Source organism: Pelodiscus sinensis, chromosome 13, assembly GCF_049634645.1.
Source record: "Pelodiscus sinensis isolate JC-2024 chromosome 13, ASM4963464v1, whole genome shotgun sequence".
NCBI classification, from domain to species: Eukaryota; Metazoa; Chordata; order Testudines; family Trionychidae; genus Pelodiscus; species Pelodiscus sinensis.
In genome coordinates this window covers 32,361,441-32,372,781 of record NC_134723.1, presented here as the reverse complement: position 1 = coordinate 32,372,781, position 11,341 = coordinate 32,361,441, and the positions used below count along the sequence as shown (strand labels likewise).

Here is an 11,341-nt window from a genome sequence, read left to right as displayed (position 1 = left end):
ATTGTTATGCAAAACAATTCCTGACTCTCAGGCCCTGCCTGCGTGCTTTGGCGCACCAGAATGGAAACAGGCCAGAAATCCGCATTTTGGACAAAGTAGACATCACCATTTATTGCCAAGGCAGGGTAGTCCAGGCTCCCCTACAGTTTTCCATAGGCTCTTTCTCAGGAAAGTCCTAAATTGTTTTGGCTGAAACTTTCCAGAATAATACAGTTTGAGATACATACCTATCTTTAAAATGTTCAGCCCTAATAGTTAAAACTTGGCAGAGTTTTAAACAACTGAAAACAGGATAGGGGTTGGAATTAGGGGTGGTGCTGCACCCCTGGTTTGAAGCCATTTCCATCAGATTGGTTAAATGGTCTTCAGTATCCCACCTATATAAATTGTTCCAGCTCCATTGGAAAACAGGGTCTTATAACAGGAATTTTCAGGCAGCTTTAATAATACAGCAAACTTCTGATAATCCAGAACCTTTGGGACCGAGGTGGTGCCAGATTATCAGATATGCCAGACTATCAGGGGGTACTATAAGCTTGTTTTTTATATATATACAGGCAGTCCCCGGGTTACGTACAAGATAGGGACTGTAGGTTTCTTCTTAAGTTGAATCTGTATGTAAGTCGGAACTGGCGTCCAGATTCAGCCGCTGCTGAAACTGATCAGTTTCAACAGTGGCTGAATCTGGATGCCAGTTCTGACTTACATACAGATTCAATTTAAGAACCCCAGGCATCCCCAAGTCAGCTGCTGCTGAAACTGATCAGCGGCTGATTCCAGGAAGCCCGGGGCAGGGGCTTCCCGTAGTCAGCCGCTGGTCAGTTTCAGCAGCGGCTGACTTGGGGACGCCTGGGGCAGAGCAGCTGGGGAACTGCTGGGTTGGTCCAGTAGCACCGCCGTTCCTCGGCGCTACTGGACCAACCCAGCAGCACCCAAGCTGCTCTGCCCCAGGCGTCCTGATTCAGCCGCTGCTGAAACTGACCAGCAGTGGCTGAATCAGGACGCCTGGGGCAGAGCAGCTGGGGTGCTGCCGGGTTGGTCCAGTAGCGCCCAGAGCGGCGCTACGGGACCAACTGCCAGCGCCCCAGCTGCTGTACCACAGGCGTTCGGAGCAAAGCCATGGAGCACGGGGGCAGCGGGACAGCCCAGACGCGCCGTGGCTGTCCTGCTGCCCTCGGGCTCCTTGGCTTTGCTCTGCTTTGCTCCCCGTCTCCCTGGTCTGCAGACCAGGGGGATGGGGAGCAAAGCGGCGGAACACGCGGGCAGCAGACAGCCCAGATGCGTCTGGGCTGTCCGCTGCCCGTGTGCTCCGCGGCTTTGCTCTGCTTTGCTCCCCTTCTCCCTGGCCTGCAGTCTCGCTGCCTGGGCGGCTTTACTCCCGGGCAAATGAGCAAAGCCAGGCGGCGGCTTTGCTCGGGTGTCCCTGGTCTGCTGGGGGGGTCCAGCGGCTTTGCTGGACCCCCCCAGAAGACCACGGAGACCGGGAGAAGCCCCGTTCATAAGTGCGGGGCGAGAAAAGCCCTGTTCGTAAGTGCGGATCCGACATAAGTCGGATCCGCGTAAGTCGGAGACTGCCTGTGTGTGTGTGTGTGTGTGTGTGTGTGTATATATATATATATATATATATATACAGGGCTCGACAAATTATGGAAAACCCTACTCGCCAGACAAAAAAGGGACTCGCCACCCTCCCCCCCGCCCAAAAAAAAGTGTTTTTTTTATGGCATAAATTCCTAATAAGAATAAGAACAGTAATTACTAATACGTTCTTAATAAATATCACCCAAGTTATTAATAAATATCTTATAAACGTCTACCTTTTCCCTCTGCTGCCATGTCTCCTCCCCTTGCTCCATCAGCTCCCCTGATGCCTCCTGCCCCCCAACCCCTTACCCTCCTCTGCTGTCCTGACTCCTGTCCTTCTCACTGCCCTCAGCCCTCCTGAGACCTGCCCCCCTCCCCCAGCCCTTCTCTCCCCCCTGTGACCACTCCTCCAGTAGCCCCACTCATCAAGTGAGCTACCCCTCCTCATCCCCTCTCCTAACATGTGTCATATACTGTATATAAAGTGTTTTTAACTCTTTTTATTGTAGCACAAGCACTGTCCAGCGTCACACAATGCCAGTGGCAGACTGACTCAGTCGCATCCAGTTTCGCTCAGTTTAGCTGCTGCCGCTGCTGCCTTGTAACTCTGTTTTTGCTGAAGCTCACTCATTAGGCTCTTGCCATTTTGATGCCGGACTATCGGGAGTGCCGTACAATTGGATGCCGGACTATTGGAGTTTTACTGTATATGGTGTACCATCTCTGCCTACAGTAATCACAAGAATCTTGTATTAGAGATAGAGAAAATTGATGGTAATACAGTCAAAACTGCACTAAGAACCGCCTCCAATAGTCAACCTCATGTGTTCAGTGACCACCAAAGAGGTGTTTCCAGAATAATTTTATCTGACTTTGTATTAAAGACCATCTTCTACTAGCACACTGATTTTTGCAAAACCCTTGAGTCAGGTTAAGACAGGGTTAAGAATTTCATAATAAATACGTAACATAACTGTTTGTGCTACTATCACACCTTTTGTTAAAGGATCTCTAGATATTGGTCTATCAAAAGTGGAACTAAGGTCCCTATACCCTAATCATTACTCATACAGGAGTAATCATGGGGAGTGAAGATGACACATGGTAGTAATGGTTTGGGGGATCAGGCAGACCCTAATATTGTACCACACATCAACTTTATTAGGGAGAGCACTCTGCCTCTGTATTCTGTATCCCCAGATTCTTTAGATAATGAAATTAAGAGGATGCAATGCTATAATTTAAATAAGTGGAGGGAGAGAGAAAGTGAGGGCAGAGATGTTTTCAGATGAGATTGGAAGGCAGGAGCTGTGGTGAGAAACTGTTCTCAATGGCAGAGGCTGCAGAGAAGGTTCTTGTGCCAACAGTGGGGAAGATCTGTAAGGGAAAAGGTGCAAGATGAAGGCAGGGAATGGAAATTTGGGGCTGGAGCTTGAGTGCACTGTGACTGTGCTGTCCTGGAGCTGCGAGTACTGATTTGGGCCCATCAGGGCAGGGGCCCTCTCTCCCCATCCCCAGCTGTTTGGTGTTGCGAACAAGGGTGGAGAGGATGTGTGGAAGTGGTTTGGACTCTGGCTCTCTGGCTATGAGGGATGAAGGTCAGAATGGGAGAAGTGGGCCAACCATGCCCAGTACCAGAATCTTACCCATGCAGAGTAGCTGGCAACATCCAGAGCCCTATCCCCAGCTGGCCACTCTCTTATGTACTGGCTTACTTTCACCTCTGCATATACCTAAGATTGATAACCTTGCATGTCTCCTCACTCTTGCATGACTCAAACCCTCTCCCACATGGGCCTTACACTTGCAGTGTTGGTGGGCACACAGCTGCTGTATTACCAACAATTTTGATCTGTTGCCGCTTGTTAAATTGCAGAAGTGAGAACACAGTAGCATCTTTCGCTGGCCCCAGAAACTATTAATCTAAGAGATCCCATGTAGTGCAAAAAATGCGACTCTTTAGCCCCCATGTAAAAAACCCCAAACCCTGCCGCTTAAATTAGTGGGGGGGGGGGGAGGGTGTTTGTTTTTTGGCAACTGCCAAATGCAAATCCTTAAAACATTACCCCCAAAACAGCCAGTGGAGCCAGATACCTGCCAGGTGGTGGTAACCCTCCTCTTCTGTGGTCCCACTGCCCTGCGGAGGGACAGGGGCTTGGCCCGGGACAGGGCAGAGCAGAAGGAGCTGCCAGTTCCCCGAGAGCTGCGCACAGAGCCTCCAGCCTAGCGCGCGCCTGGGCCAGGCCCTCACCTGATCCCGCCCCCACCTCCAGGGACCTGCGCGGCCCTTCCCGCCGCTAGGTGTCGCCGCCGCCAACGGGACCCAGCGTCCGCCCTCGGCCGCCGGCGGACAGGAGGCTGCGAGCGCCATCTTCTCGCGGGCTTCCTCCGGCGCGCGGGGCCCACGGCGCGGAGCCAGGGCGGTGAGTGACAACGCGGGCGCGGGCCGCTGCCGCTCGCTCGCCCTGAGGGCAGGGGACGAGGCTGCCTGGCCGGCCGGCTGCAGCGGGGGGGGTCTCTGGGCTCCCCTCTCGGGCATTAGCAGGGGCGGGCGGGACCGTCCTTCTCCTGGGCGGCGGAGAGGCGGGGGCGTTACTCTCCCCCCCCCCCCATCGCCGAGCTCCCCAGCCCCTCCTCAGCAGCGCCCGCCCGGGGGAGGGACACGGACTCTGATCCCCTCCCCTCGGTCAGAGGGGCTCCCCCCTGCAGGCGGCAGCGATTCTCATTTCACCTGCTGCCAGCGCAGCTTTCATTGCTTAGATCCCCCTTTGGGGGGGTTACCTCCAAGATCCACCCGCATCCTGTAATGTGTCGTAATAAGGAAACACGCGTGTTCACTGAAAGGGCCCCCAGATCTCAGCGCTTGACCTGATTCATGGGCAGCCCCTCACACTCTGCGTGTGGCCCTCCGGGCGTCCTGTTACCTTGAGAAAGTGGACCCATCCTAGCTAAGGCTTAGTCGCTTTTACTTCCCCCATTTCCGACTGTGGCGTGTGTCTCACCTACGGCTTTGCTGCATTAACTGGTATATAATGTAATGAATGGCATTTGTCCACACGTATGGAGTACAACGGATATAGATCTTTGCAATTTGCAAAATGTGCCTCAAACTTTAATTCAAACAGTTCTTAAGTTCTTTGCATTTAAACCCACTTTATTCCACTAGAACCTGTCCCCGGGCCCTAGGTTCCTCACCCCTGCTTTAAGACAGTGTCTGAACGAACTCCTCTGCTGTGGTTGGCCAAGGTCCACCACTACATAAGCACAGAAGAAAAACAGTCCTATCCAGTATGTGTCTGTCTTCTGCCCATTTTACTTTTTAGTCTGCCAAGAAACAGAAATTGAAAGCCCACAACTTTCAAGAAGCCAGAATGAGTAGTTAAGCTGGACGGACTAGAGCCATTAATTCAATTTTCTGAGACTGTAAGTGCATGTTTAGCATGTTTTGTCATGAGATTTAATTGTAACTTGTTTTTAAAAGAGAGAGTCAGTATTTTATTGGTTTAAAAATAGAAGATGTGATTTAAATCAAATCCAGTTTAAATTTAAAACTTTTTTTTTATTTAATAAATTATTGATTTTTATCCACCCTGGGAATAACCTTTAAAACATTTTCAATATATTTGTTCCTCTCCATTCATCTAACAAACTTGTTGCACTATAGCATTTGAAGTACATATATCTTTATGCTGACTCCTTCAAGAAGCCATTTATAGAACCAAGTACAGTAAAATGTTTTAAGAAAGTTATTTTATATCTGGATTTGATTTTGTCAGTGAAGCTAATGTGGCCACTGAGGAGAGATTGAAATGCCACCTAGCTGATTAGCTGAATGCCCACAGCTAGGCTTTTTTTCCTGTTCATTTACTGGTGATGCATGTTCACATGTGCCTTGATGCAATTTTTTTTTTCTATACAGTATAAGGCTGGAAAAAATCCTCACATAGATGAAAAAGATGAGGGAACATTGGATGGGAGGCAAAAACATGGGGATGGAAAATATTACTCATTTTCAAAAGTGAAGGGAAATTCCAGGATCTGTTAGTGACCTTTCCTGTTGCATTCATCAACAAAATACATTTAGCCTAAGGGGTGATTTGTGGATAGAGTTTGTGACTTCTTGAAGGTTAACAGAACTGGGAATAGATTGTGTTGGCTGAGGTTACAGACTGTTATGGTGTCTATAAGACCAGAGTTTCTCAATATGTGGCTTGCAACTCAAAGGTATATCACCATCCAAGCAAGACCAGGGCTGGCTAGACGTGGCTTCCCGTTTCAGGCTTTGTAACCCGGCTCATAGGCTAGCAGTGTCACTGTGGTTTGGCTCAGTTACCCCTCTGTCATGTACTCTTCTCCCACAACTATGAGATTCTCCTACTGTCTTACCTCCTGTCATGGACCCCGACTCCTGAACTTCCCTCTTCACCCCACTTAGCCTCTGTGTGTAGAGGCTGTGTGGTTTTTTTGGGAGCTGTCAGCTTGCCGTCTCTCCCCTAAACTTCTATGTTCCATATCCTTCCCACTGAAACCTCAAACTCCTTTGCCCTTGGGATGTAAGTACCGATCAAAATAGTTAACCAGTTAAGCAATTAAAATTACATTCTTTAGCTGGTTAACCATTGTTGAGCGCAAAGCAACTATGGTGGGAGGGTCTTACCGGGCATAGTGGGGCCACATCCAGGGCTATGCAGAGAAGCTCCGGGCCATGGCTGCCATGGCATGGGTGCGTTCCTCCAGCGCTACTGTGACGTGGGCAAAGTTTCCTCCTGCCCCCACAAGGTGCGGATGGGGCGCTGCAGCGTAACCAGTGCTTGTGTCCCCTTAACTTGGCCTGTTCCAACGGCCAGCCAACAGGGCTGGTAGTCCAGTTAATCGGTACCCAGTATGCATTCCAGTAAGCCAACTGCTTACCGGGTGACCGGTTAACATTTTACATCACTACTTTGCCCCCAGTTCCTTCTCCAGCCACCTACAAATTCTCCCTATCCTTAGCCTCTCCATTGGTTGAGTTGGGGGCAGTGTTCTCTCTAAGCTGCGTTGCAGCACAGCTTCACATCCCCGCCCAGTCAGCTCTATGCAGGCAGCCCTGAGCCTCTGACTGGGTGGGGCTGATTAATCAACTGTGAAGCTGAGGGAACCAGAAGGAACACTAGTTAGGGGCTATGATTTTTTTGGGGAGGTTCAGCTCATCATCCATCCTCTCCTCTCCTCCCAGTTGCTGGTTTGGAGTTTCCCTAACCATTCGAATCTAACTGGAGCATCTGGAGCAAATTGGTCCTGAGCCCAGAAAGGTTGAGAACTATTGTACTAGATACCATGATGCTTATAAAAACCATAAGGCTTCTTCTGCTTAAACTGTACGGTTAGGATAATACTTATGCATCTTTTGTAAGGGATTTTAAGATCTATTAAAAATGTGCTCTGTAGTTTTGGAGCTGAAACTTTTATCCATGTGAATAATAAGGATGGAATAGTGTAGTCGATTAACTGGTAAGCAAAAGCTCATAGGTTAATGCTACATGCATTTTTCCCTTCCCCCGCTAGTACATTTTTTTTTTTAGCAGGCTGGTCAGCAGCCTGGCTCTGTGCTGGCTTGTGACGGGTCTGGGACCTACCCCCACTGTGGCTCTGCATTTAAAGTGTATTAGGAGCTGGGTGGGCTGGCAGCGTGGCTCAGTTCCGGCTCGTGCCAGATCCAGGAGCTCAGCTCGTTCCCTAAACAGGGGCTGCTGCCCCCCCACGCTGCTGCCCTTTGATCAGAAGCAGCAGCACGGGACAATAGGCAGCTGGTCCACGAGGGAGTTGGTTTTTAAACTGGCTCCCCTCGCAGACCAGCTCCTGCCTGGCACGCTGCACTGCTGCCTCTGATACAGAGACAGCAGTGCAGAGTGGCAGGGTGCTCCTCAGGAGTGGGGCCGGAGCACGCTGGCTGCCAGCCCCACCCTCGGGGCTATAGAATAGTCGACTAACAGATTTGAATTCATGAGGTTATTTGACTATTCAATGAATTGATATTTAACATCTCTACTGAATAACTGTATTTATGACTTGTCGGAGTTGTTTGGTAAACTACTTATTAGGGATGTCCATGTGTAGATGACTACACAATTTACCAATAAGTCTGGGTTTATTGTTTAATCCTGTTGAGGATTAAATGCATTTTTCCCCCCTTGCTACCTTTGTATCAGAGGTATGGGGGAAACAGGGGGAGCCAATGCCCATGGGGAACCAGCTTAAAAGATGTGTTCTCACCCCCACGCTGCTGCCTCTAATACAAAGGCAGCAGCGCGGAGGGTGAGGGAGCAGGTGGGAACTAGTACGCACGAGGAGCTGATCTTCAGGCCTGCTCTTTACATGTGCCGGCTCCATAGACGCACCTGCGTCCCCCCCCCTTCCCCCTCCCGCTGCGTCCTACAGAGGCAGTTGGGGGTGGGGGAGGAGCTGGTGCTGGGAGAGCCAGCTTAAAAGTTGGTTCCCCCCAGCACTGGTCCTCAATGTCACCTACTCTCCCCCCGCACTGCTGCCTCTATCAGAGGGGTGGGGGGCAGACGGGAGGCTGCTGAGAAGCAGCCTGTCTCTGTGGTGGGCCCAGGCTTGCCGTAGAGCAGTGGTTACCAACCAGTAGATCAGAATCTGCTGATAGCATCTTGGCCAAACCAGTCAGGATCCCCTGCCAGAGGCTCCAAGATCGATCAAGTGCCAGCACTTCAGCTGTTCCTCCCCCCACTGCTGCTCCTCTCCTGCCCTTTCTGTTGAATCTGCTCCTTCCTCTGGGGAGCTTGCTGCTTTCTGTGCAGGGCGGGAGAGGGAGAGGAGGGTGCTGATGTCAAGGTGCCCCCTCCCACTCTGTATCTTTGCCGAGGACAGAGGGGGCACAACATGACTTGGGATGGAGTTTGCTGGCTGCTTTAGAGAGTGGTGCAGGGACAGGGCAGGGGTGAGCCTGCCTTAGCCCCACTGCACCACCACCCAGGAGGCAGGGCCCAGCTGGAGCCCACAGCCTGAGCTCTTACCCCAGTCATGAACCCCCCTCCTGCACACCAAGCCCCAAGCACCCCTGCATCCAAACACTGTCCCAGAGCCTGCCCCAAGAACCCCTCCTACATCCCAACTTCCTGCCCCAAGAGCAGCTCAGAGCCCCTCTCACACTCCAGATCTCTTAATCCAAGACCAGAGCCTGCACCCCAACCTTTTGTCCCAGCCTGATGAAAATGAGTAAGGTAGGGTAAGAGAGGGAGGATGGAGTGAGCGGGGGGGCCTCGGAGAAGGGGTGGGAGGGAGGCGGGACAAGGGTACAGGCAGTCCCCGACTTACGTGGATTCGACTTACGTCGGATCCCTAGATACGAACGGGGCTTTTCTCGCCGCGGAGGACTCGGGCGGCGGACCGCCCAGACGCGCTGCGGTCCCGCCACCCACATCCTCTGCGGCGAGAAAAGCTGCTTCGTGTCTCCCTGGTCTGCTGGGGGGGGGGGCGCGCGCAGCTAGTATTCCCTCCCCCAGCAGACCAGGGTTTTGTCGCTGACGCCTGGGGTAGAGCAGCTGGGGCGGTGCGGGGTTGGTCCAGTAGCGGCTGATTCCAGGAAGCCTGGGGCAGAGCAGTTTTGCCTCGGGCTTCCTGTAGTCAGCCGCTGGTCAGTTTCAGCAGCAGCTGAGTTGGGGACACCTGTGGTAGAGCAGCTGGGGTGCTGCCGGGTTGGTCCCCGCAGCGCCGAGGTGCGGCGCTGTGGGGACCTACCCGGCAGCGCCCCAGCTGCTCTGTCCCAGGCGTCCAGATTCAGCCGCTGTTGAAACTGATCAGCGGCTGATTCCAGGAAGCCCGGGGCAGAGCAGCTTTGCCTCGGGCTTCCTGTAGTCAGCCGCTGGTCAGTTTCAACAGCGGCTGAGTCTGGACACCAGTTCCGTCTTACATAAAAATTCAACTTAAGAACAAACCTACAGTCCCTATCTTGTACGTAACCTGGGGACTGCCTGTATTTATATTTGAGGTAGATCTTGGACTGCACTTAAATTCGAAAAGTGATCTTGTGTTTAAAAAGGTTGGAAACCCCTGCCGTAGAGAGAGGCTGCTTTGTGGCAATAGCCCCTGTCTGCAGGGGATCTGAGCTCCCCACAGACAGGGGTGGTCCAGTGGAAAGGGGCTGCTGCCACCCTGAGCAGTGTGGCCCAGCAGGCAGCTGGGAAGCTGCTTTTTAAACTGGCTCCCCTTGTGGACCTGCTGCCCCTGCCACCACATGTTGCCCCTGATACAGAGGTGCCAGCACAGAGTGGCAGAGTTTCCCCGGGAGTGGAGTGCCTAGGGGCCTACGGAATAGTTGTGTAACCACTAAGATTTCATGGGGTTACATGACTTTTCAATTACCCAAGATCTAAGATCCTTAATTTAAATTAGGCATATGATGATTAATCAGTTAACCAGTGGGATCAAGCAGCCTTCCATTCGCAGTGAACAGAGGGCTGGTCCCACCCTGCAGGGCGCACCACTACCAGGAGCCACTCTAGCCCAGCTGCTGCAGTCCCCGTTCGTGGTGGTCTTGGTCAGGCTGGAGCAGCCCTTCTGCCCATGGCCATTTAATGGATTAATGGGTTAAACATAGCATTTAACCAGTTAGCTGATTAACTGGAATTTTGCATTCCTAATTTAAATCAAGACAAACATCCATGCATGCGTGCTTCCATTCCTCGCCTTCCCCCACCCTTGCTGTTTTTGGAAAGCTTTGCATTTCATCTCTTAGAAAGATCCCAGCCCTGTATAACCTTTTCATATCTTGATCCTTCTGTGAATCACAGAGAACTGGATCTCTTCATCTGATACTGCTTCTGCAGCAGTCTTCTTCTACTTTCCTTTTCTCATATTCCTTGCTCTCTATGTAGCTGTGGTGGACCTGCTAGATTTCTGTCCTGTTTCTGCCATTTAGAGCATGTCTAAACTACATCCCTCTTTCGAAAGAGGGATGTAAATTAGACATTTGCGATTTCGATCTGAAACTGGGATTTGCATTTCCTGTGCTTCGTTTGAATAATGGCAGCCGCGCGCTCTTTCGAAAACGGGCGTTTAGAAAGTGAAACTGCCATCTGGTCATGGTTCTTTTGGAAAAAAACAACAACCCCTTTTTTGAAAGATCCTGTAAACCTCTTTTTTTTTTCAATTTCGATCTGTCTAATTTACATCCCTCTTTCAAAAGAGAGATATAGTATAGATATAGCCCTAGAAACTCTTCTTACTCCCCCTTTTCAATCCTTTTCCTTTTTTGAAGTACACTGTATCTGACTCTTATCTCTTGTCCCTCTCAATATTACTGTTATCTACTGTCCATACATCTCCTCCATCTCCGTCTTTTCCCCTCATTTCAGTTTCTTATCCTTTGTGGCTTCAACTTCAGTATTGAAGTTTTACCCTTTTACTCCTTAGCTGCACCTTTCTTTGCTTCTATCTCTTCATTTGATCTGTAGTTCTGGTTCAGTTCTTCCACTCACCAAAAGTGCCATTAACTTGAAGCTTCACTAAACACTGTCTGGTCTTTCCCTGTTGTCTCTTGCTGAGTTTCCAACTCTTCAGTGATCGCTTTGTTTCTTTTAGCCCATCAGCCCCCATGCTCCCTTCGCATACACACACATCTTATCTTTTCATAGCTTTCAGTCCATCAGTACAGAGGACTTCTCATTGGCTCTCAGACCTCTCTTTCTTTCATTGATACGGTTGTAGATTCTTGTCATGTTTCACTCTCCTTCATAGCTGACCTATGTTGGGGGCAGAC

The 11,341-nt window shown here is 50.8% G+C and overlaps 1 protein-coding gene and 1 long non-coding RNA gene across 3 annotated transcripts in view; one reads left to right on the top strand and one right to left on the bottom strand.

Moving 5' to 3' along the window:
- Positions 1–1,616: 1,616 nt before the first annotated feature.
- LOC142831246 (uncharacterized) lies at positions 1,617–3,819 on the bottom strand. Its single transcript, XR_012906921.1, has 2 exons — positions 3,679–3,819; positions 1,617–2,961 (listed from the first exon to the last, which is right to left on the bottom strand). It is a non-coding gene; the product is annotated as an uncharacterized LOC142831246 (long non-coding RNA).
- A 67-nt stretch (positions 3,820–3,886) lies between these two features.
- XIAP (X-linked inhibitor of apoptosis) overlaps positions 3,887–11,341 on the top strand; it is a 46,076-nt gene continuing 38,621 nt past the window's right edge. Inside the window, exons 1-2 of one of the 2 annotated variants that reach the window (XM_075940978.1) lie at positions 3,892–4,007; positions 4,908–5,007. The gene's annotated coding sequence lies outside the window, so the exon portion shown is untranslated. Of the gene's footprint in view, positions 4,008–4,907; positions 5,008–11,341 lie in introns of both variants that reach the window. The other variant, XM_075940979.1, reaches the window with a different exon arrangement.